Source organism: Pogoniulus pusillus, chromosome 2, assembly GCF_015220805.1.
Source record: "Pogoniulus pusillus isolate bPogPus1 chromosome 2, bPogPus1.pri, whole genome shotgun sequence".
Lineage (NCBI taxonomy): Eukaryota > Metazoa > Chordata > Aves > Piciformes > Lybiidae > Pogoniulus > Pogoniulus pusillus.
In genome coordinates this window covers 26,211,833-26,237,500 of record NC_087265.1, presented here as the reverse complement: position 1 = coordinate 26,237,500, position 25,668 = coordinate 26,211,833, and the positions used below count along the sequence as shown (strand labels likewise).

The 25,668-nt window shown below is 46.1% G+C and overlaps 2 long non-coding RNA genes across 4 annotated transcripts in view; one reads left to right on the top strand and one right to left on the bottom strand.

Moving 5' to 3' along the window:
* LOC135187795 (uncharacterized) overlaps positions 1 to 2,781 on the bottom strand; it is a 133,065-nt gene extending 130,284 nt beyond the window's left edge. For all 3 annotated transcript variants that reach the window (XR_010307452.1, XR_010307453.1, XR_010307451.1), the window contains exons 1-2: positions 2,667 to 2,781; positions 1,728 to 1,849 (exon numbers count right to left, since the gene is read on the bottom strand). This is a non-coding gene — a long non-coding RNA (uncharacterized LOC135187795). The remainder of the gene's footprint in view (positions 1 to 1,727; positions 1,850 to 2,666) is intronic.
* A 97-nt stretch (positions 2,782 to 2,878) lies between these two features.
* Positions 2,879 to 7,118, top strand: LOC135187784 (uncharacterized). The gene is made up of 3 exons (XR_010307449.1): positions 2,879 to 3,050; positions 5,280 to 5,430; positions 6,100 to 7,118. It is a non-coding gene; the product is annotated as an uncharacterized LOC135187784 (long non-coding RNA).
* Positions 7,119 to 25,668: the final 18,550 nt, after the last annotated feature.

Here is a 25,668-nt window from a genome sequence, read left to right as displayed (position 1 = left end):
CAAGCCAGTTCTACCTCTACCTGTCTGAGAGACTGCCTTATGTTAAAGGCCAAAGAAATTTTAAGGTTAAAGCATCGAAGTTTTGATGAGTCATGTCTTGATTTTGAGAGGAACTAGCAAAAAATAAACTTATCTCCATTAGCTTGTTGAGGAATTCAATTAGATCTGGCCCTGAGCCAAGGTCAGCCATTAGAGAGCACTACATTTCCCAGTCTTTGCCTGTATGTGTTGAGATGAAACTCCCTCAACCTCTATTCTCCTTGAGAGTCTTAAAAGGGTTCCCTCCCTCCAGCAGAGCATCTCTCCCAGCATGTTAGTGCTGAAGAACTAAAAAGATACAGAATAAAATCTATACCTGTTCTACCCAGCACACAAAAGCTTTTTTCTGCTTCTCTTGCCTGGAGCACCCAGACAGAAGACACAAGTCTGAACCTAGCAGAGAACAAACCAGACACCTTACGCACAGCTTCTCCAGTTCATGCAAGGTTTCACCTCTTCTGCAGACTGTTAAGAGGCAGCACAAAAAAAGGCTTCCATCCACTCCACACAGGACTCAAGCCTCTTGCTTGAATCATAGAATTGTTTTGGTTGGAAAAGACCTCTATGATTATTGAGTCAAATCATCCATCTAAGACCACCACAGCCACTACACCACATGCGGTCATGGCCACACATCTCTTGAATACCTCCAGGGATGGGGACCCCACCACCTCCCTGGGCAGTCTATTCCAATGTCTGACCAGTCTTTCAGGAAAGAATTCTTTCCTAATATCTAACCTATACCTCCCCAACACAATCTCAGGACATTTCCTCTCATCCTATCACCTGATACTTGAGAGACAAACCCAACTCCCACCTTACTCAGAGGGTGGGAGCACCTCTTCTGTGAGGACAGGCTACAAGAGTTGGGGGTCTTCAGCCTGGAGAAGAGAAGGCTTCAAGGAGACCTTGTAGTGGCCTTCCAGTATCTGAAAGGGCCTGAAGGAAGGCTGGGGAGGGACTATTTACAAGGTCTTGTAATGACAAGATGAGGGGTAATGGGTTTAAAGTGGAAGAGGGGAGATTTAAACTGGATGTTAGGAAGAAGTTCTTTGCAGTGAGGGTGGTGAAACACTGGAACAGGTTGCCCAGGGAGGTTAGATTGTGACTGCTCCCTACCTGGAGGTGTTCAAGACCAGGTTGGATGGGGTCTTGAGTGGCCTGTTCTAGTGAGAGATGTGCCTACCTATGGCATGGGGTTGTAACGAGATGATCTTTGAGGTCTCTTCCAACCTAAACCATTCTATGATTCTAACATTCTCACTCCAACTTCCTTTCAGATGGCTATAGAGATCAATGAGGTCTCCTCTTAGCCTTCTCTTCTCCAGACTGAACAACCCCAGTTCCCTCAGCTGCTCCTCACTAGACCTGTTGTCCAGACCTTTCTCCAGCTTTGTTGCCTTTCTCTGGACATGCTCTAGCAACTCAAACCACTGCTACACACCAATTACTACCCCTGTTGTTCTGCAAAAGGATGCCTTCTTACACCACGGGCACCACAGCATAATAAACTCGTTAGCATATAATCTTCTAACACAGAGTAGTCTTCCAAGTTCTCCAACCTCACCCAGAGCAGTAAAAAAACAAGACTTCCCTCTTTCCCAAAGGAGTGCCACAAGGATGCAGAACATACAATAGATAAATACATTAAAACCAGAAAGCAACAAGACTAGGACAAAAGGCCTTACCTCAGGAAGAAAATGGACACTGCTGAACTCCAAACAGGCTCCACCCAGTCCATTAGCAGCCAATTTAAGAGTTTACAGGTGCTGAAAGCAGAGCAGTTTGGGTACCTTCCTGGGGCAAAAGCCTGCAAAACAAGGCGGGGTTTATATCAGACTGAGGAGGTGAAGTGCTTCCATCATACTAAATGTACCAAAAGCCTTACTAACTCCAAAGGCTTTATTGTCTTGTGCAAGCTTTCAGAAGCGTGAAGCCTCTGAGGCGTGCTTGCGCTCTCCCTCTCAGCCAACAAGTAGATTCTGGGTATTTCTGGATCTCACTTTCATTTTCCCTCAGTTGCTGCCTGGAGCAGATGCTTAGCACTAGACATGCAGTTTGGTACAACTGCACTCTGACCACAGGCTTTTGGTTTGTTGTTGGTTTTTTGTTTATTTTATTTAATTGTATATATATGCACCTTGGATAACAGACACAAATTTCAATATATGACCTTCCATCTAAACATGGGCAGCAAATTCTTTAATTTCAGGGAGATGGAGCACTGGAACAGGCTGCCCAGAGGGGTGGTACAGTCTCCATCCCTGAGACATTCAAAACCCACCTGGATGCTTTCTTGTGTGACCTACTCTAGGTGAATTTGCCTTAGCAGAGGGGATTAGACTCATAGAATTTTCAGGATTGGAAGGGAACTCAAAGGTCATCTATTTTCAACCCCCATGCCATGGGCAGGGCCACCTCACACTACATCAGAGCCACATCCAGCCTGGCCTTGGAAACGTCTAGGGATGGGGCTTCTACTACCTCCATGGACAACCTGTTCCAACATCTCACCACCCTCATTGTGAAGAACTTCTTCCTAACATCCAATCTGAATCTACCCAAATCTAGTTTTGCACCATTCCCCCTAGTCCTATCGCTACCTGACACCCTAAAAAGTCACTCACCAGCTTGCTTGTATGTCCCCCTGAGATATTGGAAAGCCAAAATAAGATCTCCTTAGAGCCTTCTCTTCTCCAGACTGAGCAGCCCCAACTCTCAATCTGTCTCCATAGAAGGAATGCTCCAGCCCCCCAACAGCTGACACTAATAAAGCCCTTTTAAATACTTTTTCTCTTGCCTTGTTGTGGCTGTGCAAGGCAGAAGTAGAGGAAGAACAGCTGTGCACAAAAAAATGGTTTTGACATTTAACCTCCACCCAGGAGGTGCTGGGTTGTGATGGTGAAGGCTTCAGGCTAAGCTGTATCCTAGAAGTTCTCTGCAGGACAGACTGGGAGGAATACTGAATCAGTAGGTCCAGTTTTAGATGTGGTTTGCACTGTCCTTTCCAGGCAAGTCACTACCTCTTAGAAATCAAATTCAGGCTGGGGATGTACTTGGTATTTGAGACAAGGATATCTAACAGTGTTTCTATTGACCCTTCCCTGGCTCTCATAGTGGAGTTGCAGGAAAGACACAGAACTGTGGGAGTGGGTCCAGAAGACAGCCACAAAGATGATGAGGAGCACCTCCCATATGGGCCCAGGCTGAGGGAAGTGGATCTGTTCAGCCTGGAGATGAGAAAGCTCCAAGGAGACCTTACAGTGGCCTTCCAGTACCTGAATGGGACCTACAGGAGAGCTGGGGAGGGACTTTTTTCAAGGACTTGTAACTGAAAATTATACCTCTAGGAACAAGGAAGGCATGAAAGAGAAGTTCAAAGACATTGAAGAGTTACTTGTAGTAGTACAGGGGTTTGTAGTGACAAGGGGGGAATGACTTTAAGATGGAAAAGGGGAGTTTGAGAGTGGAGATTAGGAAGAAATTCTTTCCAGTGGGGGTGGTGAGACACCAGAAGAGGTTGCCCAGGGAGGTCATGGATGCCCCCTCCCTGAAGGCGTTTCAAGGCCAGACTGGATGAGGCCTTGAGCAACCTGGTCTAGATGTCCCTGTCCATGCAGGGGGGTTGGAACTAGATCATCTCTAAGGTCTCTTCCAACCCACACCATTCTATAAGATTTTTTTTTTCTCCAAACTACTTGTCACAAAGGGTAAGAAGTCCAGACCCGCATTTTCTGTATCACAGCATCATGTTTAGCCCCACAATCCTCAGGAGATCTGAGCTGAATTTCATTATGCTCTGTGTCCATGTTCACCAGAGTGTGGGGTGGCATCCCCCTTGTTGCTGGGTGGTTATTATTTGACTTTTTACCAATGAGACATTCTTTGAACAGTATACTGGGCAACAATTCTCATCAGTAAATCACTGGTGGGGTCTGGATCAGGCTAAGGCCAAGTAAAGCAAATTGTCTTGAGCAGTAAGAGACAAATGTGAGAGGAAAACTATATAGAACACCTTCCCTTAAATCAAGACAAAAAACATTGGTAGATGACTGTTGTGTTGTGCCCCCCACTCAAGCCCCTGGTGGAAATATGGGGGAGAAAAAGGCTAAAAGAAGTTAAATTTTTGGGGATCCCAAATGACTTTTTTCTTTTGTCATGCAGGCTGCCAGTTACTGCAGGCTGGTAGTGTCCCCAGGCCAGGGTCAACAGATTGCCAGGGGCCACAGACAGAGGCAAGGAAAGAGCCAGTGGCAAACCTTGTTCCCATGATCCTTGCCAAAAAAAGGCATGGGCCTCAAGAGGAGGGCAGTCATGCAGGTTGTCAGCAACAGATCTGTCTACCAATGTGGCTAGTTCCTTCCTGGAACTGGCAGAAGTGATGAAGTCCCACAAACTGCTTTGGATCTGTTGAATTAGCCTTTACTGGGGGGGGGGGGGGGGGGGGGAGGAAAAGGTTTTGTTGTTGTTGTTGGTTGTTTTGAGGGTTTTTTTAAGAAAAAAGGGAAAAAATTATATTGTGGCTGGGTAATTTTTCACCAGATCGAGTTGCATAGTAGAACTAATCGGGGGGGGGGGGGGGGGAATATCACTATTTTCCACAAGCACTCCTGCCCCGTTGCACAGGAAATACAGTACAGACAGCAGGACAAGCTGGAGACTTTGTTCTACACCTGGGGTGCTAACACATGAATACTTCAGCAGTGGGATAACACCAATTCCTGCAGAGAGAATGTGGGCAGAGATCCCACAAGCTATGCCTGAAGAAGAGCTGATTAGGGATGCCAAGTTTCGTCCGTGTGTAAATTTACAGTTGGTGGCATTTCCACTGTAAGTGCCATTGTCAAGATTTTAGGATTGGATTGCAAAAAGGAAAAAGAAGGGAGAAAAAAAAAAGGCATTTGACTGAAACTTGCCATTCAACTTATCATCAGAGTAAAATACCATACTGTACCAAGAATGAAGAGAGAGAGAGAGAGAGAGAAAACAACAACATTTAGCAGGTTTTAAAATTATGCAGATATTTTTAATGGCTTTGGAGTATTCAGACACTCACTCATATGTCAGAAAACAGATTTGATTTATAGGAATGACATTTGGCAGAGCAATTAATCCATACTATGTTCTAATCATGTTTGGTACAAGAAGAGGAAAAAAAAAGTCAAACTTAGGTTTAAAGCTGACTGTGCCAGGAATTATTTTCAAAGAAGGCTCAGAAGGATTTTTTTTGTAATTTCAAGGACAAAATCTGGTCTTTATTCCTTCCCCACTCCATACCACCCAACACATGAATGAAGACTGAATCCCATTTTCTAGTGGAAACTCAACAATTAAATCTTGCTTCCACTGGGAGGTGAAACGGGAGTCTGGACCCCTTCAGCTGCTAAACAGGTAAGTCTTCCTCTCCACATTATTCCTCAGCCTCAGCGAGATTGTCTAAAAGAAATCTTAAGAGAGTTCATCAGGAAAACCTCAAGGTTTCAAGCCTCAAGGTTTCACCAGGCAGAGCAGGGATTTGCCTTCACATGAGGGAAATTTTGTCTTTTGCCTTTGGTCTGCTTTGTTTCTTCTGGAATGAAACACTCATCAGTCAATGTGTTGCACATCTCAGACACATTTCTTGATACTGTTGGATCTCAGCTGATGGAGCATTTGGCACTGGGCTATGGGGGTTTTCACACCACAGAGAGAAAGGGGTGCTGCTCAGGCACCTGCTGTAGCACAGAATCATAGAATGGTAGGGGATGGAAGGACCTCTGGACATCTAGTCCAGCCCCCCACACTAATGCAGGTTTGCCTAGGTTGCAGATGAATGTGTCCAGGTGGGTTTTGAATGTCTCTGGAAATGGAGACTCCACAACCTCCCTGGGCAGCCAGCACCCTCAAAGTAAAGTTTCTCTTTAAGATCAAGTAAAACCTTCTGTGTTCCAATTTGTACCTGGTGCCCCTTGTCCTATCACTATCCACCACTGAAAAGGGACCAGCCCCTTCCTCATGACCTTCACCCTTTAGAAATTTATATACATTGACAAGATCCCCTCTCAGCCTTCTCTTTTCCAGGATGAAGAGTCCCAGGTCGCTCAGCCTGAGGGGGGGTCAGTCTGCAGCTTCCCTCCCGGGTGCAAAGTGGGACCTTTTGTCCTCAAATGGGGTGTTCTGCTGAGACCCATCAGGCTCACCTGGGAGGGCAGGACCAGACTACTAGCTTGCCCAGCAGCTGTCTTTGCTCGTCTAGGTATATCCTTGGCTGCTGACACCTTCCTTGTGCCCTGATATTTTGGTGTTGAGAATGATTCTCTGCTTCTTTTAGTCCTGCCTGAATCCCAGAGGTGGAATTTTGCAAAGGAAAAACAGCCCTGTGTCCAGTGTGCCAGATGTGACCATTAAGAAAAGCTTCTCTGACAAATCTATTCTCAAGCACAAGGGCACACATTCCATGGCAGTTCCTGCTTAGCAACTCTGCAGAAGCTGTGAGGTTGCTCACACAGTAACTGCACCACATCTAATGCAGCACCCGTGCCAGTTAGCCAGGAGAAATCTCTCTTAAAGCCTATTTTGTCCCAACTCTTAAAAGCTGTTCCACTAGATCTGTAGTTGAGTGCTAGATGCTAGATCTGTAGTTGAGTCTGGACCATTCACTGGGCATTCACCAACAACTCAAAACTATCTAACACTTCATCTGTTTTTCCTGATGGTGAGTTGTTCTAGTGATAATTTTTAAACCCAGACCTGACCTCCTCCGTCCACTAACTCCATTAAATCTCCCTCACATCCCATCTCCAGAAGCTCTTGCTTAATTTATTCACTTAAGAAAACATGCTCCTCTGCCTGCCTTCCACAAAAGCTTTAAAAAGCTAAGGTTACACATTTAAGACAAATAAATAATTGATTTAGCAGACTTGCTTTAACACCTGCTATAAAGATTGCAAAACCATTCCCATTCTACCTATAACTCAATTTTTCTCACACTCATAACTCAGAACATGTTTCCCTCTGGGTTTAATAGTTTCCATATTCTTTTGTGTCTGAAGATGTATTGTTAAATATTCTCACTACTGGAGGTAGTTTGGGCAATGTCTTTCAGCTGGATTTGGATTAGAGGAAGAGAGAAGAAGAATTCTGACCAGATGCACTATTTTTAGAAGATGAGTACAAAAAACCCCAGCTGGTCTGAGCTACCTTCTACTGAAAATTATACCTCTAGGAAAAAGTAAGGCAGGAGAGAAAAGTTCAAAGAAATCGAGGAGTGACTTGTAGTGATACAAGGGCTTGTAGTGACAGGACAAACGGTAATGGCTTTCAGGTGCAAGCGGGGAGATTTAGATTGGATATCAGGAAGAAATTCTTTATAGCAAGGGTAGTGAGAAACTGGAACAAGTTGCCCAGGGAGATGGTGGATGCCCTGGAGATGTTCAAGGTCAGACTGGATGTAGTGTTGAGCAACCTGGTCTAGTGGAAGGTGTCTCTGCCCATAGCAGGGAGGTTGGAACTTTAAGAAATCTTTAAGGTCCTTTTCAACCCAAACTATTCTATGATTCTATGACTTTGGAGCCTGCTGACTCCTTCTCTTACTGCCAAACAAGGATTCACACATTTGCAGGTTTATGCCAGCTCCACCACCCATCTGTACCAGCCCAGCAGGCCAGACTGCTTGGGGCAGCCTGTGCAATGGCCCTGTAGCTCTTTCAGGGAAAAGGGGACACCCTAGCATCTGTCAAAAATCACAATAAAATACAACACAGCAAAATATCTACATTAGAAACTGGAGGGGAAAAAAAACCAACAAAAAACAAACAAAACAATTGCTCTTGTGTCCTGTCACCCTTGCCACAAATACACCCCCACTCTGATGGTACATACAGATCTCTGCCAGGCAGATTGCCTTTGCAAGCCTGAGCTGGTTGAAGCCAAATGGAGGTGTAAAAGAGGAAGTTCCCCACCCTTTGAATTCAGTGCAGCCCTTTCTGTCTCTCTCTCAAGGGTACTCCATGAAGGCAAGACCTCCCACGGATGTTAATAGAGTGTTTCTCTCAGACACAAATGTGACAGCTCCCTTACTGCCATAGAATCATAGAATGTTAGGGGTTGGAAAGGACCTCTAGAGATCAGACAATCCCCAAATGATCCAACCCTCCCTGTCAAAGCAGGAGCACCTAGGGCAGGCCACACAGGAATGCATCCAGGTGGATTTTGAAAGTCTCCAGAGATGGAAACTCCACAACCTCTCTGGGCAGCCTGTTCCAGTGCAACTTGTGCATTTCGCTTGATTACCCTCAAAATCCTCCTGTGCTGCCTCATGCTTACTAGAGAGGGAAGAAGGGGTTGGGGCAGGTGCCAGGACTTGCTCTTCATGCCTCCCAGGCTCTGCCCCACACCAGCTGGGGGCAAAAGCACTCATGCCAGCATGCAGAAACCACCACCTTTGGGTCACCAGCTGACTGTTCCAGCCAGGAGCAGGGCTGCTGCCCTCACAGTGGAGAGGCTGATGTTTGTGTCTGGTCTTTCCAGTGGAAAAACTCTTGCTTGTCCAGATGTTACTCTCAGGATGCCAAGGGCAGTCCTGTGCTCACCTTGCCCCAGCAGCTGGCCTCTATTTAAGTGCTGACTTTGATCTCAGCACGGGGCTGTGAGCTGCTCTGCTTTCTCTGCATGGAGCCAGCTGGAGGATGGGGTAGCCAAGGTGTGAATTCACAGATGACTTCTGGCACTATGAGTCTGTCATCCCCCCACCCTCAAATAAAATTACAGAATAATAACCAAATGTGGCATTTCAAGTCCCTTGCCTTTTCCAGGGGAGCATCTCAGGCCGTTACACTCCCACACAAGTTACTCAGATAAAATTGGAACCGAGGAAGATCCCAAACCAAGCAGTATTCTGAGTGCACACATGAGGCCTTATGCAGAGCTCAGCTGAGTCAAGAGAAAGACACCTATTGTCTTCCCTAGGCCATAGTAAGACCGCTTTTGCCAGAACACGGAGTCTGACTTACAGGTTTTCTCTTAAAATATGACATTTTGCTCTGAAATCTTTCTGCTGTACCTGCCTGAAGCCTCAGCTCCTGGATTTACTGCTCCTCAGTGCTCTTCCCCTGCACTGTCAGAAGCAGTGTCTGAGGAGTCATTATTTCTCATACAAACACACAAAACTGATAAGCGTTTCAGGTTTGATGTTACAACTGCTCGCTGTCACCTTAGTGCCTGCTGCTGCCAGTTATTCCCTCCACAAACTCTTTGTCACAGCGCTCACAGCTTTGCTGGAAGGCTTTCAAGTTGTTTTAGTGAGCCGAAATCCACATCACAGGCAGGCAACGCACACATGCGCTGCCTGAAATCTCATAAACAAACGATACCCTCAGCCTCTGCAAAGCATCTTCAAGAGCTCTTCTCTCTCACAGGAGAACATGTGTGGCTTTCTCTGAGGATATCACAGGCACTGAGTTTTGCTTGGGTTGTTGTTTGAGTTGGTTATGTTTTGGTTTGGGGGGGAGGAGTTGGTTAATAATAGGAAAAAGGTGTTTCCTCAGTGCCTGGATTTTGAAATCTGGAGTGTGGGCTCTTCATCAGGAGATGTGGCCAGCAACTGGGCATTCTCTCCTGTTTTTAGAACTCAAGGTGCTGTAACAGCCCATGGCATCTGCTCAACCCGTTACCTATGCCACTTTTTATCCCCCACCCTTTATTTTTTTCTTTCCTTTTCCTTTCTTCTATTCTTCTCAAGTCAAGTGCTTTGCTTTGATTTTTATTTAAGAAGGTAGATTATGTTCCAGTGTCTCTATGCAGCATGAGCTGAAAGAAGACACACTTCTTTTGGAGAGTACCTGGCTGAGCAGAACAAGTTCTGGGCCTTCTTCCTGCTGAAGCAAAAGGTTCACCAATTCCTGTTGTGAGCCTGAAATTCACTGCTAGAACTTGTGGAAGTGGGGAGTTTCTGATGAATGACAGACAAGTGATGGACATTACCAGAGAGGAGCCAACAATCTGGATCCTTGGCTCTGTATAACTATTATATTTCCACCTTATCAAACATTTTCATCTTCTGAAGAAACTTTTGATTTTTATTGAAATGATTTTTTTTTCCAGATTGGGTTGGGGGTAGAGGCAATAAAATAAAAGAGAGTTTTTTCTCTTCTATCAGAGCAGCAGTGCTGCACAGCAACTAGGGTTTGGACCTCCCACTCTCATCTCTAGGTTAGCTGCCCAGGTTTTGTACACCTGGGTCAGAACAAGCCTCACTATCAAAACATGCTGGGGGATGAGGTGATAGAAAGCAGCCCTACGGAAAAGGACTTGGGGGTGCCGAGGGACAAGAAGCTGGACATGAGCACACAGTGTGCTCTTGCAGCCCATAAGGCCATGGTGTCCTGGGCTGTATCAAAAGAAGCCTGGCCAGCAAGTGAAGAGAGGTGATTCTGCCACTTTGCTCTGCTCTGGTGAGACCTCATCTGGAGTACTAGGTCCAGCTCTAGAGCCCTCAGAACGGGAAGGACATGGATCTGACTGAGTGGGTCCAGAGGAGGGCAATGAAAATGATCAGGGAGCCAGAGCACCTCTACTATGAAAAGAGGCTGAGAGAGCTAGGGTTGTTCAGCCTGGAGAGGAGAATGGTCTGAGGAGACCTAACAGTGGCTTTCCCATACTTGAAGGGGGGCTAAAAAAAGGATGGAGAGAGACTGTTTACAAAGGTCTGCAGTGACAGGATCAGGGACAATGGCTTCAAACTAGAGAAAAGTAAATTCAGATTAGATGTTAGGAACAAGTTCTTTACCATGAGGGTAGTGGAACACTGGAAGAGGTTGCCAAGGGACATGGTTAAGGCCCCATCCCTGGAGATATTCAAGGTCAGGCTTGACATGGCTGTGGGCAATCTGAGCTCATTGAGGATGCCCCTGTTGTCTGCAGAGGGGGTTGGACTGGATGACCTTTGAAGGTCCCTTCTGACACAAACCATTCTATAATTGTAAGACTTTCTAGAGCTGTGCCTGTGAAAACATAGCTACAGTTCCCATGAAGTGCAGGCTGGACACTGGCTTCAGTGGGACCTTCCTGGTTTAAGAATGAAACATTTTGTCTGCGAGTTATTAAAAATACTTGGATTTTTTTTATCCATACAAATGAGTTTCATCTAAAACTTCCGGTTTCTACTCAAAGATGCTACTGCTATTAACCAGCAAACAGCAGTGCTGGGCATATCCAGGTCTGTCCAGCTCCCCCAGAAACAGAGATGGCATTTCTCAGAGGCTTCAGGCCAAGCACGCTGAGTGTCTCAGGAGCCACGGCACAATGTTCACAAAAATCTGCAGAGCAACCACCTCCCCCATGTGTAATTCTGCACACAAGCAACGGGTACATGAACTGAGGAATGAGCTGCCCTATCCTGACCCAAACACACCTCTGAATTCATGGCTCCCAAGACAGGCACTGCTGTGGAATGTGCTCAGACCTACAGACAAGGAGACAAGGCCTGTTGTGGGCAGACTTGCAGGCTTTTGCCTGCTGTGTGAGCTTTGCAAGAAGGTGGCACTGGGAAGCCAAACACCTTGTCATCTGTATCAGGAACAGTGTGGCCAGCAGGACCAGTGAAGTCCTTCTGCCCTGTACTCAGCACTGGTAAGGCCACACCTTGAATGTCCAGTTCTGGGCCACTCCATTTAAGAAAGATGTTGAGGTGCTTGAATGTGTCCAGAGAAGGGCAACAAGGCTGATGAGGGGGCTGGAGCAAAGCCCCAGCCCTGTGAGGAGCTGCTGAGGGAGCTGAGGGTGTTCAGCCTGGAGAAGAGGAGGCTCAGGGGAAGCCTTATTGCTCTCCACAATCAGCTGAAAGGAGGTTGTAGTCAGACGGGGCTTAGTCTCTTCTCCCAGGCATCCAGAGACACAACAAGAGGACACAGTCTCAAGCTGCATCAAGCAGGTTTAGGCTGGATGTTAGGAAGTTCTTCACAGAAAGAGTGATTTGCATTGGAATGGGCTGCCTGGAGGTGTTTAAAGGGAGACTGGATGAGGCACTTTGTGCCACGGTTTAGTCAATTAGAAAGTTTAGGTGATAGGTTGGACTCAAGGATGCCAGAGGTCTTTTCCAACCCAGTTAATTCTGTGATCTCATGCAGGTGCCCCTGCCTGCAAGGAAGCTCTCCAGCAATGGGCTGATGCAGTTAGTGAGAGGCCTGGTGTGCTGGAGTGTCACTTCAGCCTTGGCCACCTCCTGTCCCTCACATATCAGATATGAGGGCAAGAGCTCACAGCGACTGGCAGACTGGGAAGTGAGCAGGGCTGAGCTCCACAGGCAGGAGGCAGTAGCTCTGGGATCAGAAGGAGTGGTCCTAGAGGACAGGAAATAGCTCAGAGACATCCCAGGAACTGGGCTCATGGAAAGCCTCCAGAGAGGTCTGTCTTCCCACAGCCTCTCTCCTGATACAGCACTAGGCCTAACTTTAATTTTCACTTGCACCTAGATACAAGGCAACATCTGTACTTACTGAAGACAGCCAGATGTAGACAACATGTCCATCACTCCACACAAGAACTTCCAGGGCTAACCATAACTTAATCCTGTGCCATGAAAGCTCCCAGGAGGGGCAAGCAACCTGGTTTCCCATTTGTCTCAGGAAGCAAGAGATGTTTCTCTCTGTAATCACACCTTTCTCCTACAGAGCTTCTGTGTATACTTGGTAGCTTTTACATATGTCATTTCTGTACCACAGCCACAGCTCCCACCTGGAGTTTTGCAACATTGTCCACATGTTACCTTTCCTTCAGGATATAAACGTGTTACTGATACTATTTTTGCACTACAGAGAGAAAATGAGATTAAAAGAAAGCAGAAGGAGTGAGGTTTCATGCCAGCTGCCAAACTGGGGCTCACCTTGCACTGAAGGGAAGAGAACCAGCTTTCCCCTTTAACTTGCAAGCACATAGACAGCATCTCTCTCCAGGCACGGGGACAAACACCACACTGGGCTGCCAGCCACCTTGTTGCTGGTCAGGCTCCCGGGAAGACATCTCTGAACTACCCCACTTCACCCCCACCAGGAAGCACTTGGCTCTGAGGCTGTGCAGCCTCGGTGCAGTGACACTCGGGTTGTGGCAGACGTCAAAGAAGTGCAGGAGAAAGCTGGACCAGGCCACTTTGTCATGAAAGGACTAGTCACACACATGTGATTAACCATAAGGGTGTTCCCAAAGACTGGCTCTTGGACAGGCAAGTATCTCAGGATTGTATTTTCCACTGTACCAGACACACAGAAGTTCTGTTCCAGCAAGCTTATTTGACTTGTGCTCTGAGAAACGTTGGTCTGAATCAAAGACAATGTCTGAATATCTTAAATAGACACATTTATCTCTATTTCTCTTTACCAGGAGCTTTCCTTACTGATTTGGCCATTCATAAGGTTTCTCCATACCTCAGGATTAATAGACTACTACTCTGAAGCCAGAGCAGGAGATAATGCAGCTAGAGTCAGTTTTTATTGTAATTAATGCTCTGATCACAGGAACATGATCTGGACCAGGGCCTTCATTCCTGGCTGGAGGTCATAAACAAATGACATAAAGGTTTATTTTCATTGCAGATATGGCAATAGGGGCAATGGTTTTGAACTAGAGCAGGGTAGATTTAGGTTGGACATGAGGAAGAAGGTTGTACTATGAGGGTGGCAGAACTCTGGAACAGGTTACCCAGGGAGGTGGTGGAGCCCCCATCCCTGGAAACATTCAAGCTCAGACTTGATGGGACTGTAAGCAACCTGAACTGGTTGGGGATGTCCCTACTTATTGCAGGAGGACTGGACTGGATGACCTTTAAAGGTTCCTTCCAACTCAATGCATTGTATGATTTTTTTGATCCCAGATGACTGAAGTTCAGAGGAGTCTCAGTCTGAGAAATCTGATGAGAGATGCCCTGCTCACTGTGCTCCTGAGCACGCCCTGCACATGCTCCTCTGAAGATGCTTCAAGTCCAGTAAACAGTGTTTTCAAAACTACCATTTTAAGCTTTATTGCAAACTTCAGTAATAGAGTTTCATGCCTATTCTGCCAAAGTTTGAACCCAGACAAGTTTAGCAGCCTTCAGGTCCTATTTGTACTTAAGAGGTCTAAAATGATGTGTTTATAGGGTGTGTGGACCTGGTGCTTAGGCACATGGTTTAGTTGGTGACCTTGCAGTGCTGGATTGAAGGTTGGACTAGATGATCTTGAAGGTCTCTTCCAACCATAGCTATTCTATGATTCTGTAAGAGTTCTCCAGCAGTTTTACTACACTTAACTGAAATCCCAATAAAAACACCCCAATCACTAAGGCTGGTCTCTCAATGAATATCCAGAACCAGGACTGGAGTCCACTGAGTGCCTCAGGAGGTCTCACTAGTTGCAGGGGAACTTGCTCCACCCTGATCATCAAGTAAAATTACAAGTCGCCCTGAACACTGGTACCTTGGTACTTTGAGCTGTCTGCAGTAAGGCTCAGTGACTAAAACCTGAGCTCTTCTAGGTGTCATCAGCACCAACAGCTTGATAAGCAATTCTCCTGCAGCTCAGCAAGCTGAACAGGAGGCTGCCTGTGTTCCTTGGGCAGCTCGGGACCAAAGGCAGACCAAGAGATGTTTAACAGTATTTTCATTAGGCAGCATTTCCAGCTGTATCGCTAACAGTGTTCAAAATGGAAAGCAATTCTATTCCTGGCACCATTTCAGAAGATTTAAAATGCATCATTCTAATTACTGCCTGACAAATCACTCTGGAATGCTAACTGGGAAGTTTGCAGTGCAGACAACAGATACGTTACCATCACACTGGTATATTGAACTTTTTATGATGTCTAATATCTTCAGGTTATATATGAGGGAAAGCATCCTTTGCCACTGGCAGAGAACTGCCCTCTGGCACACAAACTGAGGGTTCAAACCGTGGTGTGACACAACAACAAACCCAAGGTCATTTTGTGGTAAAAACAACATAGAAGAGTTGCCAAATCAGTCTTTGAACTACTCTTCATCATTTTGGATGGTGATTTCCTTTGGTCTTTATGAATTTCTGGATCACGAGGCAATGCAGCTGGGGTCAGTCATGTAATTCCTCCATGTTCATATAACTCTTTGCAGTTCTGGTTTTATTAGAGATCAACTGCCTTAGTCTTAGAAGACTGTGGAGTTCCTTTTATCAATTCAAACTTCTTCAAAGATCTGAATAATTCAGCCTTTTCTGCCTCCTCAGGTTACTGGCAGCAATTGGGATCTCTGCATTGGAAAACACCATCAGGACCTTTGTCTTCCTCAGACACACAGCCCATACCCATTTCAGGGATGCAGAAACCTCACAGGGCTGCCTGATTTGGCTGCTGTTTGCCAACCTTTCATTCCAGCTTTTCTGAGTGTTGCCTGTGACTTGGAGAAGGTGCACTCACACAGACTTGATTTAAAGCCAAAGCCTAAGCAAGTCCAAGTGAACAAGTATGAATCACATGTCAAGAGTTTAAAAGAAGTTTCAAAGCATGAAAAGCAGCCATTAGGAGAGGTAAGAACGTAAAGACTGATTAAAGCCCCCTCCCCACATCTGCAGTGCCCCTATTGTCGTGAATAGAACTGGGTAACACAACTGAAAACTCTGCTAGCTGCCTTCTGTACACATCTCTGGCAGTAACTGCTTGCCGCCCAGGCTAGCAATGTGGGCTGATTTCATGGTATTAAAGTCATGTAAGCCCCCTTCTTTTTTTTCTTAATTTCTCTTTTTTTTTTTTTTCCCTATGAAATAGCTATTTGACATAAACATCTTTGTTTGCCATATCACTAGATCTGCTGCTAATTATAATGCTGAACCCAGATGCTGATGGAGGAAATTAATCTACGTCCTGCGTAGTTTGTTGGGCTTGTTTTAGTAGGCTTGCCAAATATTTAGTGAAATCCTCATCTGACTTTTATTATCTGGAGATAGATATTAAAGGGCTAAATACTGTTCTTATTCTCACTGGTGTAAACCTAGACAGCTCCACAGAGAGAAATAAATATCATTATATTACTAGGGATTTACATGATGTTAGTCTGGATTTACAGTACTGTAACTCCTCAGCAGTGGAACTAGGAAGCTAAACCACGAATACTGCACAATCTAAACCTGGGCTCTGTTCTCAGCTGAGAAGCACAGTTTTGATCCTGAGCAAAATGCCAGTATTCAACATGCATTTTGCTACGTTGGCATACAGAAATCACTTGTATTTTTTATGTTGGCCTACAGAAAACACCTGTGGCATAACTGGCATCAAAATTACTCTGTTCAGAAAAGCAGAAATGTTTCATTACAGAACAGGTCTGGCTATGAGCTGTTCCAAAGGCCAAAGAGCCTCATCTGCTTGCTTGGCTCACCTGAGCTCCCCACAACCACCCAGTAACATATTGCCGGTGGAGGGAGGCCACTGGTGGCAGAAGCTGTTTATGAGGGCAAGGCAACCCCAGGGCAAGTGTCGGTTTTGGACAAACAGACTGAAGTCCCAGGAAGCACCAAGAGCTCACTTAGGTCCAAGTTCATGCTCCCTCAAAGAAAAAAGTTTCAGTTCCACTATGAAATGTGGTCCAGCCAAAGAAAAGAGACATTGCAGCTGAAGAAAAAAAATCAACTGGTGCTCTGTAGAAAAGACTAAGGTTCGCTAAGCTGCCCCTTCCACACTAATTTTCACAAATTTCTATTTTTCTATTGTAAATCTGTGAGGTGGGGAACCATCAGAACAAGTGATAACTCCCACACAGAAAAACAAAAGTAAGCTTTCGGCTCTAAGCTAACTTAAAAAAAAAAATTAAAACCAAACCCAAAAATGCTGAACAAAATAATCCAACCACCTTTAAATCAAGAAGCCCCAAAGTCAGTGTTCCCCTGACAGAAGCAAATCTATGTTGTGAGAAGTGTATTTTCTATGAGAAACAAAACTGGCAGAAAAATTCCCACTCTGCTGCAGACAAAACTGAGTAAGACAGAAGAGCATCCTTGTATGCCAGTTGACATTTAAGGCAGTAGCATCATCTAAGCTGCACAGACTTAAAAGACAGGGAATTTCCTAAGTGGAAGAACAAAATTCTGCTGAGAGATGCTGACCTGTGGCACACCGGTGGCTGTCAGTCCCAGCAGGACATCGATGGCAGGACATGCCACAGCCCTCAACTGGGGTGAGGATTTTAAAAGTATCCACAAAGTAATGCTGTACATGTTAAATCTAAATAAATAGTGGAATGATTTGGCTTGAAAGGGACCTTTAAAGGTCATCTAGTTCCAACCCCCTTGCCATGGCCAGGGACACCTCTCACTGGACCAGGTTGCTGGAGGCCTTGGCCTTGAGCATTTTCAGGGAGGGGGCATCCACAACCTCCCGGGGCAGCCTGTTCCAGTGTCTCACCACCCTAGCTGTAAAGAATTTCTTCCCAATATCCAGTCTAAATCTGCCCTCTTCCAGCATTTTTGTTTGGTTGGTTTGTTTGTGGTTTAGATTAAGTGGTTTCATCCAGGGCACTTACAGTGTGTCCTTAATCGTAGCCCCCCTTGCTGAAAGCCACTTTTGAGAGCAGCACCAGACCCTGTGATTTTGAGCTGCTGCCATGGCAAGAGGCAGCAAGGCTCCTGTCAGTACCAGATGATTTCCCATGGAACAGCCTGTGGAGCCCAGCTGAGAAGTTAAGAGATCCTTAGGGATCCCTGTAGATCAAAGCAATTTACAGAAGCCTAAGGCTAGCTGTACAAATTGAGCTAAGTCCAGTTCTCAGCCCAACAGTAATTGAGTAGGACAGATTTTAGGCAAAACAAGTCCCTCCTGCTCTCCACACTACTTGGAAGGCCTCCACCGTTGGTCTCTGCACAGGTACACTGAGCTGCAGCAGCACAGGCTCTCTGGGAGGGGATCCTCTTTCACTGTAAATTTGAAGACACTGCTACCAAATAAATCACTTCAGAAGGTTTCTTGTCTCTCCTACATCCTTTTTGCTCTGATATTCTCCCTAGAGCTGTTTGCCACCTGAGCTCACCCTGTCTTTTGCCCAGACTACACATACAAGTTTAATTTTCAAGTGTCTTTTCCAAGCCAAGAGGGGCAGAAGTAACTTGCTACATTAGCAGGTTTGGTACCTTTCCTCTCAGCGGCAAATGCTGACCTTTTTTGACAGAAGTGTCTGGAGCAGCAGAAGGTACCTTCCCCTTTCATGGGGGCTTGGAGAGCTCCAGTGCTGTGTGTCCCCTCTTCTGGGCTATGGAAAACACAGCACAATTTGCCTTTCTGCAGCGTGGCTCCAATTCAAGGTAGAATTTGGCAAAGGAATGAGATGCTAGAAACAGCAAGCATGAGGGAAATCCAAATAATCATTAGCACAGCAAGACCTTCTATGCTCTTTTGGACATTAAAGCAAAAATGGGTGGTCAGGCTCACAGTATGCTGCTAGAAGCCCAGCTACACATCAGTACTACCTGAACACTAGAGATCCATCAGGCTTTCCAAATGAAGGCCTTCAACTAACACCCACCTTGTACTGCAGGTAATGAAACCTTTCTCCCTGCATGAGGAACAACGTGACAGAGGTTTTGACCAGAACACCTCTGTGGGCAGTGGTAAGAGCACAGAAGCCCCAGGCAGTGTACATCCCATACACTCATGGAGTCAGGGGATGGAGGATGCAGTTCACAAATCAGTCCAGTTGCCAGTCTAAAGGTAAAAAAAATAGAGCTGGAGACAGAACAGCCTCTCCATTCTGAACTGCAACAGGGTTTCCAACATCACAGAAATCACAGCAGAAATGTGGTTGCCATGCATTTAAGGAACTGTCTTCAGGTGGGCAACCTGCTCCGCCAGATTTTGTCTTGCCATGCCAAAGTGTACTTGCTAACATTTCACATCAAAGAGCAGGTGCAGGCGTACATGCGCGAGCAGCAAACCAGGACTCCGAGCCCTGATCCAGTTGGAGCTCTCTCCAAGGAAGCATGGGACACTGCCAGGGTTCGAACATGAGGCTTGGCTCCAGACAGGATGGGAACCACTAGACAACACACTTCTTTGGCACAGGTGGAGCCCAACCTCAGCGATCTGGAAGACAACCAAGTACAGACAAGCCACTACAGCCGGCGTTCAACACAGCTTCACACAAGCGTCCTCCTGTAACCTTCCAGCTCCACAGCCCTTGCATGGTGAAAGAGCAGTAGCAAACTGCAGCATGAGGAAGAGTCATACTTTCAGAAATCTGTGTGACACACAGACCTGTAAGAAGATTTCTTCTACAGGCCAGTGTATCACATGGGCTTCTGAAAGAATTCTTCATGCGGGTCAGTGCTGTCCCACATTGTGGCAGTGCACTTCTGATTTGCCTCAGCCCGAAACAAATGCTGTCAGCGCAGTAAGCTAAGAGAAGTGACCTGTTAACAAGGACTATTGATAGTGCCCCGTTTCTAGTGCATTATAATCTCTGCAAGAGATTGCAGAGTTCATAATAGCTGGCAATAAAATATTTTTACCCATCCAGAAGGCAGATAACATATACTTTGCTTAGAAGTACTTGAGGGCTTAGAATTTCTAAACCTGCAATGCTTGTTCCAACTGATGTGACATTATTGTTTCATAAAGACTTCTTTGCACTGTCCTTTTAGTTACAAATCCTGTTTTCTTTCAAGGACAACCTAATAGAGAGTCATTTAAATTGCTGGCATTTAGACCTCTAATAAACTGAAACCTGATAATCAGGGTCTGTAAAGTATTATTCCTCTTGCATTATGACAGAGCAGCCATAAAAGTACAAAATCCAGGGAACCCTGTGTACATAGCCCTGCTGACAAACACAGGGTTTCATCCTTCTGGCCTCAGCAAAACCTGACAGACAGGGACTCCACATGCCAAGACTAAAATGGTTGCTCCCCACAAATATTTACTCCTAATTCCTCCTTTCTCAAACCAGGTGCTGAGCTCCCACTGCCTCTTCACTTTCGTGAATTGCTGGCTCTTTGCTTCAGGTCCTCTGGAGCTGTGTGTGAGCAGAAGCACCTGGTGCAGATCGCACCCACTGCCAGTTACTCCAGGAAGGGACTGGGAAAAGAAGCCTCTTTTACAGGAGTGCTTTGGGCGTTGGCACATACACACACAACAGGGCTGGTTTACTTCCTTCTCAAGACATTTTATTGACCTATTTATTATGCCTTCATTTGACTTAGGGTGGACAGGAACACCCTGGTTAGGTTCACTTTTGTACAGAAATCCAGCAGCAACCGGAGAACTACAAAAGCACAAAGACAGCCTTATGGAGCTTAACCTGAGTGTCAGCCAGATCAGGGATCCTTCTCCAGATGTTCATTTAAATTACAATTCTGCATCAGGCAGGTGAAACCCTACTTGTACAGTTTGCTTTGTCCACTTTGTTTCCACTCACCTGACTGCTAGCCATCAACACCAATTTCATCACACCTTTCTTGGATGCCCTTTCCCCTGCCCTTTCTGTTGGCTAAATTCAAGGTACAGGATGAATTTTTGAGAAGAAAAAAATGTGAGGAAAATCCATTATGGGCCAAAATTGAGCCAGGACAGGCTTAACAAGGCACATCCTCATCCTGTGCCAGGCATGTGCTCCTGATAATATGGAGGTAATGGTGCTGCTGGCAGGGCATCTGGGGAACCCTGGCTATCACATGTGCCACCTCCTGGAGACGGAAACAGCCCCACTCTGTTATAAGGGTCTCCTGGCCTTTCCCTTTTTTAAAGGGCAGAGAAAAGAGAGGCTCTTGTACAAGCAGCATAAATAAATCCAAACAGAGACATAATTAGAGTGTCTTTGCAATAATACAAAGAACAGCCAAAGCACCAGTCCTTAGCAGTAAATGACATTTCTGGTCTTGAACAGATTATAAGTGCCATGGAACCAAAAGTCAACATTCTCCTTCCATTCACTAGCTCACATCTCTCTTACAATTGAGCCCTTTTTAATGGCTAATCTGTGTCACCACATCCAAAGAAGACCACAAACAAGCTGGCCTAAAAGTCTTCAGCTCTGCAAGGTGGCAACTGCATAAAAAGTTTCAGAGAGGAGCTGGAGCGAGTTGAGGCACGTCAGGACACTGGGAGCAGCTGCAGCCCTGTGTACTTTGCTACAAAGCACTCTCCAGAATCAAGGGCTCTGGGACCCACAGCCATCTACGAAGCCACCGGCTAAAGTGCAGTTTTTGTTACCAATGGTTTTGTGGCTTCTCCACAGCAATGCCAATGAGCATCAATTCTATTTCCTCTTTGTGTCACACATGCCAACACATCTCCACTTTGCTATGATTTTCTCTGGCACCCATAAAAGTAAGCCATGCTCAGCTCCACAAGCTCCCTGCAGGCACTTATACAAGCACAAAGCAGATGGAAACCACATCAAGGTGAGGATGGCACTGGCCACCTATTTGCTCCACTGTGGGCAGATGCAGGGAAGTGGGGATTGCAGCCTTGGGCCTTCACAGGCTGCAGCTCTGCTCTGTTCTCTTGCCAGTGGTGCTGTCCATAAAGTTTCCTCTGAGGGAACCAATGATTCGCTAAACACCCTATCAGATGTAAAATACATTCAGCATGGTCCTGAAAAGGAAATTTTTGCAATAAGGTTAAAATAAGTCATTGCCAGGTGCTTCAGAGGAATAATGTTTATAGATTGAGACTGATTCCATCCTCCCTGTTGGAAATACAGGATCAGCATAAGCCAAGGCAGAACCAGGTTCTGGCTAATTTTGAAGCCCTCTATTGCTGAACCACTAACCAGGTGTGGCAGGTGGGTGGAAAAGCTTTTAGCAGAAAAACAAATTGTTTTGGCTACCTGGAAGCTAAGGTCTCCCACGTAGGAGAAGGAGAGAAGAGATACCAAGAGCAACCAGTCACATTAAATGGGTCAGTATTTAGGAATGCAGAAGCTTGTCATATCCTTTTAATCATTAGGATAAGTTTAAGAATAAAAAACTACAGCTGAAAAAACACCTTTCTTAAAGACTGCAGCCTTCCAAAAGAAACATTTCTAGGGTGGAAACTCACCAGAAACTCAGTAACAAGCTCTTGAAATCTCCTGGCCCACAGAGTATTCCCTTCCTGAGGATGTATGCTGGGTGCAAGCAGTCACTGTGCAAATACATTATCGTTCTGCAAAGACTGTGCACTGGAGCAGAAGTGTTCTCCAGGCAAGTGAAAAAGCAAGGCCAGTCTGTAGGGCTCCCCAGGTACAGTCACCCTGTTCCCAGCCACAGCATAGCTCTGTGGGCCTTCAGCGAGTGGACTAAGCAATATGGCATGACTTGTACCCTCCACTAATACCAGGCCCATTATTTAGCCTTTGCCTGTCCAAGCTCTGGATCTGGTATCCACAGACACTACTGAAAAGCCCTCTTCTCCTCAACTTGACACCTTCATTTCCCAGGCTACCCAGGCAGACATCAGGGACCTAATAAACATGGGAATCACAAGCCCTTCTATTGAGAAGGGCTGCTTTGGGTCTTCAAAGCTGTTCCGAGCTTTCTTTTGATCCTCAGAGCTGTGCAATTTTGAAGTCCGGCCTCAAGAGGGAGATGCCAGAGCTAAGGATCTTCCCCGATCCGCATATACGCATTGTAGTAAGACTTAAAATTCTGGGAGTCCCAAACTGTGCTGCCAAGATAATCCTTCTATGGTTTCCCTTAGCCTCTGAGCCACGCTCATTGACAGCTCCCCTCCTGCCAGCTGGAACCTGCCCACTGCTCCTGAAACACAAATCCTCACCGCTGCTTGTCCCAGTCAATTCCACCAGCCAAAGCTGAAAGCCTTCCTCATCAGGGGGAGCCCAGCACCGAAGCCCTTGGCTGAATCAGATCTTTGCATCAAGCAAACTCTGATTACAGGAATGTCAAATACTTTGCAGGGTCGTGTCCTCACTTTCCATTCATGTGCAGCACATCTTTCCAGACACAGCTGAAGCAGCAATCTTCAGCTCAACTTTCTGCAGTTTGGGTAAGAACAGAACTGCTCAGCATCCCGCTCTCAGAGGCATGGATGTCAACCCAATGCTGGCTCAGCTAAACTACCTAAGCTCTTTGCTGCTACTTGCATCTGACTCCCTGTGGCACACTGGGCATTCTCATCAGGATAGGCTTGGTGCCATGCACTTTTTAGAATCCATCCCACAGGGCAACATGTTTACAGAGCAGAAAATGCTTGCAGCACTCATTCCATCAGGGTGTTCATATACTCCACAACACTACTGACAGCTCATGCAGTACCAGGCTGCCTTGAGAAGCCTCAAATATGGAAGAGGCTTGGGGTCAAAAACCTACACTTAATTTTCACCAGTGAGACACATCAGGTCAGCAGTACACTTGAGACCATCACTGCATGTAGTTTTGTTACTGAATGCAAGAAGAGCACAGACACGTAGTTTCTGGCCATGTAGGAAGGCAGGTGTGCAGGTGAAGAGCCAGCGTGGAGCACTGCATAACAAAGAGAGCCTTACACACACTCAAGAGCTCTGGTCCAACTGCAACATCCCCACATCACAGGAATACATTCAGGGACAAGGTGGACACTGCCTAGTCCGTCTGCAGCTTCTCTCGGAACTCATGTTGGGACATTAGGGACAGAAAATTCTGACAGTTGAGGCTGAGTTTGGTTCAAGCCTGGCCTCATCCTTTATCAGAAGCCAGACTTTATCCTGTCCTCTTACTACAGCAAAGACATACTCCTTCCCTTCAAACCACAGCCACATGTCCTTTCTAATGGAAAAGCTGGTTCTTCTCTAAGCATCTTGAAATTTTGGGCAAACCTACTGCCTCCTGATCACATCTAAAGGTCCTTCCCTCCAGCTGTCAACCTGTAGTGTGATGACAACTTGCATTCATACATAGCTTTTCTTAGGTACCCATGCACAAAGTACTCCAGTATTTGCTTTTTTGTGCTCTAAGCCCAGTTGATGTGCCAAGGTTTAGCATGACATCAAAAGCTGAGCATTGGATCTAGCTCTGGCACAACACAAATTGGTTGGGGAGGAGCTTGGCAGCTCAATGAGGGGTTTAATATTCTGGTGTCTTTCCAGCAGCCCCATCACAGAACAAACAGTTTTTTTCTAGCCAACCCAAAAGGGAAGCAGTCCCACACACTACTGGAAGGGCTTTCTCACTGGGAAGCAGCATCCAGCAGGGCAAGACCAGTACTAGTGGGAAGGTGGCTTCTGCCAAGCAGGTCTACGCTGCTCCCAGCCCTGCATGTAGGCACACTCCTGGTGCGTTGCACCTCTTGGTGTCCCGCACACATGATGAGGACTGGCAAAACAGCCCAGCAAAGGGAAGCCTCAGCAGGATATCACTTGTCCATGCAAGCTCTCCACAGATATTAACAGGACAGATGGCAGAAGTGATTGGGGTTTAAGTGATCCAGCTTTGAACGAGCCTGAAGACAACATATACAGACAAACTCTCTAACTCTAAAGGAGATTTACAAAGCAGCAGATAATTTGGTTGAACAAAGCCAAGTTATCAGACATTTGCAAAGCCCTAAGCTCACCTAAAGGCACAAAGAACTCAAGAAAATACTGAAAAAGTTACAGAGGGAAAGAGAGAGAATAAAATAAATTCCCCTAATGTACCACAGATACCAACCACCACACACTACCTACAAACCATATGTTTTTCCCATCTGTTCTGTTATCTTCAACTAAATTTATAGTATTTGGGCTATCAGAAGAATTGTCAAGCCTGAGCTGGGCAGGATTATAAAACCTAGGTGTTATTACACTTTAAAAGACATTTTCCCCTCCCCCCACCATACCAGGCACAGGACTATGCATTTCTCTCGCTGCTCTGGTACCACAGAGGATGCCATGCTTGTTGTCACCTGCAGTCAGCAGCAGGGCAAACCCAGCCCCCAAACAAAAGAATAGTTCCACTACCTTTCTGCTTTTCCTCTCTCCCATCCTTCTCTCTAGGTAGGTCACAAACAGAGCTGCAGAGGTTGCAGGGCTGCTTCCTGCAGTGCTGTGAACTAGTGAAGTCCACCTGAGTCAGCGGGAGCAACTAGTGCTCTGGGGCAGAGCAGCTAGAGCATCGCTTCAGTTCTCCAGCAAAGTTTCAAATCTGAACCAACAGTGCTGTGTTTATGCAACAGTAACCCAGGGAAAGGATGAGGGCAGGAGAGCAAGATTTTGCTACCAAACATAGGGGAAGTGGAGGTCTCCATGGGAAGGAAACAATGAGGCTACATAAGGCATCACCTGCATTATGAAATGAAAAAAGAAACCTTTCCTTCCTCACTCTCCAGCTGCATCATAAGCCAGAGAGCACTGTGGACTGCTTTTTCCTGGGCACAGAGCCTCCTTCCACAGACTGCATGTCATCACCACTGAGGAAGACAAGATCTTTCAAGCTGGTCTAAGAAAAAGCACTTTCAGACACAGCCTGGGTGGCTCACAGCCCATCCCTTTACTGCTAACCCCACAGCCAGTCTCACTGGCTCAGCACACTGGAAATTAGAGCCCTAGTCTTGGGAGCCACATTTCACAGAATCACAGAATGATAGGGGCTGGAAGGGACCTCGGAAGATCACCCAGTCCAACCCCCCTGCCAGAGCAGGATCACCTATACCAGATCACACAGGAATACACCCGGGTGGGTCTTGAATATCTCGAGAGAGAGACTCCACAGCTCCCC